The sequence below is a fragment of the Lagopus muta genome, chromosome 4 (assembly GCF_023343835.1).
Source record: "Lagopus muta isolate bLagMut1 chromosome 4, bLagMut1 primary, whole genome shotgun sequence".
Taxonomy (NCBI): Eukaryota; Metazoa; Chordata; class Aves; order Galliformes; family Phasianidae; genus Lagopus; species Lagopus muta.
This window is the reverse complement of record NC_064436.1, coordinates 25,905,253-25,911,252: the sequence shown is the minus strand read 5'-3', so window position 1 is coordinate 25,911,252 and position 6,000 is coordinate 25,905,253.

Genomic DNA, 6,000 nt, shown 5'->3' with positions numbered 1-6,000 from the left:
AATCACAGCATCATTACTGTTGAGAGAGACCTCCATGGATAATCAAGTCCAACCATCAATCCCATAAGGACAACGTGCCCTTTTCCGTGTTCTGTAATTAGCTGTATACTTGCCTCATTTTCCATAAAAAGACTGTGGTCTCTAGTTACATAGCTATTTTCCTGAACATTATATCAAGAAACCATATAAAAATCATTCTGAAAAATCAAAATCAATTACTTGTTCTGATTCAACTTCATCTGCAAATCCATTAACCATAACTATTGAGGCATGATTTCTCACTAGAAGCAGCCATCTGAAGCTGATCCAAATGGAAATACTTAAATATTATTCTATATTGTTCTACACTTGGTTAGAGCTGGGTTTATTTCTTATGTCTTATTTCTTATTACTGTCTCATGGGTCAAATAAGCCTTGAATAAGTCTGTAAATAAATGTACCCGAGTTTGTTCTTTGCCTGTTCTTCTGCATATGGACCTTCTAATATTCTCATATTTTAATTTATCTACATAACCCTGAGATAGTTCTATCATTCAGACTTGTACTAAAGAAACAAAATCCTCATAGGGGACTGATCTTCATCAGGCAAATTCCCATTGATTTACTGGAAGTGTTGGTTCCTCGTGAGGATAGATGCTTAATTTGATTTACTGAACTGGCTGACATTTTTGAGTCATAATCAAGCAGGGTGGGACTTTAATTAACTTGAGCTTTTCACCACTGCAAGTTTACACAAGTTTTGATATAGCAGCCAAGCGCTGGAAGCCTAATTGTGGAAATTTCTTCCACTTTCTCGATCACCTAAATATCCTTGAATGTTCCTCTATGACCACTGCATTCCTGAGGAACAATATTGGACAATTCAAAAATGCCAACACACGCGATACTCTGTAAAAATTATATCATCCCGTGTCACCTGTTGATATTTCAAACCCATCTCCACAGAAATGCAGACTACCACAGACGGAAGTACTCAGAGCGATGGCTCTTCGATGCTGTCACTAGTTTATGTTGCAAGATGATGGTTAAGAAAGAAGATATCTAGCCACTGAAGAAGTAAACAACTGAGTAAATAATTTATGACAATATATGTATTAGGATCATTAAGATTTTTTCCATTGAGGAAAAAAAATACTGTTCCGGCACGCCTGCAGCATTTAATTCTACCACAAAGTAAGTTCATTAATGGTATATAAATATAAACTTATTTTTGCCTTAGGGATTTCAAAGATGAATCCCATCCAAATAATTACTTATTTATTTAGAAATTATTTTTAAGTCAACTGTAAAATTTAATTGTTTTAAGTAATTTTTGGAAACCCATTATTATTGGCTTCTTATTTGTTTTTAATTTATTCATTACATCGAGTAAAATAATTTAATGTTCAGTATAAATTATATGAATGGAACACACACTAGAACAGTAATTAATATTTTTTTCCCTATATAATTAAATACTTACTATACATCCACAGTTTTCAAGATACATTTCTACAGTGCTTCGCATAATGGAAATCTGGCCTCTAGATTTCACTACAGTTGTTCCTAAAAACACGAGTTGCCATATTGGATGAGCCCAACAATCCTAATACAGAATTTTCTCCCCCAGCAGACATCAAATTGTGAGACATTGCCTGTAAATTTACATCTTAAGATACTGATTGCTCTTCTTCCACAACTATGAAACCTCACAAGTAATATTGACCTCTTAGGACAACAGTGAAAGCTCATAACAAAGTCTGAATATAGAACTGCAAAGTAAAGAAATCACAGATCAGTTTTATCCCCTGGAGTAATGGGAAAAGTTGCAGAACTTCAGGGTGAGGGAGAGACATTTGGACAGTTGGGAACACCATCATGTGACAGTGCCTGCCTGGAGGAGCACCGCACTGGGTATGGAGAGGACATGACACGACACAGACAGATCAGACCTTACTGAGATTATTGTACTCAGATCTGAAATGCAATGGTAGCTCTTGTTACCTCTGAGAATTGAGTAGTATGAAACCTCTGCCCTGTTGGTGAGCCTCCCTGGGGCCGCGCTGCCTGCATTCATTGGCTGCTATAAGTCTCTAACAGCTCCAAAACGTCAACAGTTTTTCATCTCAACCATCAGTTCCCTTGTGAACCTGAGAATTTTTTTCAGCAAATCTGCTCAATACTTGTAAAACGCCTTGGTTCCAACAAATGGCACTTATTCACAGGAAAAAGTGTTATCAACTTTTTTTTTACACTGGGCTCTGGTTATTGAGGAAACTGTTAGGGTGAATGGACAAAGAGCTCTGTATTAAGAACGCCATTGTGATATTACTTTCAAGAATAGAACCATAAGGGTTGGCAAAGACCTCTAAGATCACTAAGTCCAACCCATCTCCACTGTGCTCACTAATCATGTCCTTCAATGCCACATCTCCACACTTCTTCAGCACCTCCAAGGAAAGAAGAAACTACAGTCTTTAATCTTTGAACTGCAAGTTCATTTTCTGCAGATGTATTTGAGAAGCTGTTTAACACAGCCGAAACTTTTGCTGCTTCTCGCAGCAAATTACTGAAAGAACATGACATTGTGTGTTGCCAAGTTGGGCTGTACTCTACTGCATTGAAAATCATCACCTAAGGAGTAACATTTTTGTCACACCAACTAACAGTTAAAGCAAGGTTAAATGCTTTCCTTTGTGTGATACGAAGAAAAAATTTCTTGCTGTTTTGTTATTATAAGATATTATTTGCTTCACTGCGTAAAAGAAACAATAATCTTACATAGGAAGGACCTGAAAATTTACATGCAAGTCCATAGCTTGCAGCCAAGTAAATATTTCACCACTTCGTTGGGTTGCTCCATCGTTTATAAAAAGTTATTATTTGTTTTGTCATCAAAAGTTGTATTACTAGAAATCTAACAGCCATAAAACAGAAACCACAGTTCATTACCTATCCTTGTATTTTACCCAGTACTAAGAAATGAGGAAGGTTATGGCAGCACGTGATCTGGCAGTTCCCTTCTATCTGTGTCACCAGGCTTTACTCTGTCATACATTCAGCAAATACCATCTATCCTCTGGTGTAATTGTTGGGAATGGAATGTCTGGGACAGCCAGGGCAGCTGGAGAAGCCACGTGTCCCAAGTCCTCACTTTGGGAAGCATTGCCGTCATTGGATTTAATAAGGACATGGCTTAAAGTTAAAGTAATTTTTCTATATATAAAAACCATAGTATCCCCCTATCCGAAAAAAAAGAAAAAAAAATCTTAAGAAAATTCTGGAAAATAGACAAACTCTCAAAAAAACACTTGTGCATGTATTACAAATCAAAATCTTTGACAAGTATTCATATCAAGCCATAAACTTTATGGAACGCAAAGTCCTTCTTAGTAATCATTACAATAGGCAAATCATTTGTTACAAACCTACTCTACAGTTCACACCAAGCACCATCTTTGTTTGTTATTGCAGAATTTAATATAGTATTGATAATATGTAACTTGTACAGATGATAAGGATGTGATAACATACTGTTTGCTTTGCCATCTCTTTGGCAGGTTGGCTAGAGACACAGAAAACTTTACAGATATCTCACATGCTTCTATTATCTGAGCGTGTCAGAATCTTCTTTTGACATGACCACAGAATTAAAGAATCCTTAGAGTTGGAAGGGACTTTCGAGGCCCATCTAGTTCAACTCCCCTGCAAGGAACAGGGACACCACAGCTAGGTCAGGTTGTCCAGTGGCTTATCCATACTCGCCTTGACAGGGACAGGACATCAACCACAACACTAGGTAAACTGTTCCAGTGCCTCATCAGCCTCACTGTAAAAGACCTTTTCCTCATGTCTAACCTAAATCTACCCTCTTTGAGCTTGAAGTTATTTACCCTTCTTCTATCACCACAGACCACGCTAAAGAGTCTGTTCCCTTCTTTCTTGTATCTCCCCTTTAGATTCTCAAAGGCCACTATCAGGCCACAATGTTTGTAATGTAAGGGTGTGAAGCTGGGGACATTTCACAGGCAGCACAGGGATGCTCAGAGGTACAGTGTACTTTCCCTAGGCAGTGCTACAATTCTGCAGTACTCACCTCTTTCCTATCTCCCCTTTTGACAGTCTCTAAATATGCTTATTTCCCAGCAAGAACTTGAGCTTTAAAAACATTTAAAAAAGCCAACAAAACATGCCACAAGAACAAACACAGATTTCTTATCAAGGATAGTATCACAGTTTCACAAATAAAGCCGCTCCTGGCAATTGCACAGCTTAACTCCTTTAAGCCATGAACAAAATATCCTTGTTAACTAGTGTGACTGTTGAGCTCTAGACAGGACCATTTAACTGCGAGAGTCATTTGAATGCTTGGCAATTGTCGTCCACCTGAAACAATGAATAATTGCTTGTTTTTCAGCACCACTAGGGGATAAATGCAGGGATGCATCTCTGCAGGATACATCCTATGGTATGGCATAGGTGTCCTGTTCTTACATCACATCCTCTGAGTACTTGTGGCACCTCTCAAAAAAACAGCCTGAAGATTTATGAGTGAAAACCATGAAACCAAATCATTTCCTCCTAGTCTTCTGCCTGTTTTGGCACTATTCCAGTCAGATCAGTCTGCTTCACAACTTCCTGCTCCAAGCATCTGCACCACACACCAGAGACGCGTGCAGGGCTCGAACAGCCTGACATGGAGACATTCCTGCGTAATCAAAGCCTTCTAATGAGGGTGTTACAAGAAAGAAACATGAGGTGAGGGCTCTTTCTGATAAATATAGCAAGATGTCTGCAAATGGGAGATTTAGACATGTAATAAAGGAGCAAAATCAATCAGATGTTATCAATTGCACAAGCACACACATCACCCAAGAGGATGTTGGCTTGCAGTCAGAAATATGGTTGTCAGCCCTGAAAAAGAAATTAAAAAAATAATTCAGAAATGCTAGATGGAGAACACAGAAACTTCTGCTCAGTTGAGTCTTTTGAATTACTATGCACATGAATCTAAAAATACAGCACAATGACCTATCACCATTTCCTTATTGTGGATCAAGTGACTTAGTTCAATCACAGCAGCTGTGAAAAGAATGGGAGAATGAAGCCAAGCAGATGAAGGGTGTTAGCACAGGGGAAAGCCAGTACTCAGTTTTCTGAGTCCAACAAAACACAGAAAAAAATCTTAAACCAGAAACCTCTAGAGCTAGTCAGCTACTGATCAGACGAGAGGTAGTGGCCTTAAGTTGTGCCAAGGGAAGATCAGGTTGGTTATTAGGAAACATTTCTTCTCAGAAAGAGCGGTGAAGCATTGGCACAAGCTGCCCAGAGAGGTGGTGGAGTCACTGTCCCTGAGGTGTTCAAGAACTGTGGAGATGTGGCTCTGAGGGGCATGGTTAGTGGGGATGGGCTGATGGTCAGACTGGATGGCCTTAAAGGTATTCTTGACCCATAATGATTCTATGATTCTAAGTCTGGGAGTTGACAAATAGATAGAGGTTACTCAACAAGGATCACTGGAGTTAGAGAACCATATTTAAAAGCCACCATCATACAGGTCCTAATCATGCCTATATGACCTAGAGCACATTCAAGGGCCAGCGAACATTCAGTTTGTTTACTTTGTTCTTGTTTACATTTGTAATAATTTGTATTAGTCATGTTCATTTCATCAGCTGCCTTAATTGCATTTCACTGTGTGACACGTTTTTACAACAGACCTATTAAGTATCATTTAAAGTACTGAACAGTAAACAGAGTTTAATTATTAAACAGGGGAGTACAACAAACATTGATTTTCATGAGCAAAGTAATTCAGGTATTTTTCCACAAATACAAAATGGAGTGCATCTCTTTAAAGAGAAAACATATCTGTGGGAAAGACTCCCAAACAATTTGGTCAAATTTTGACTTTACAGTGACAAAAAGAGAAAGAAATCATGAAAGTGCAATGTAATTCTGCAGGCTAGTGGCTGAAATAAATATTTTAGTTAACCTCATAGTGGACATTTTCTGTAAGGG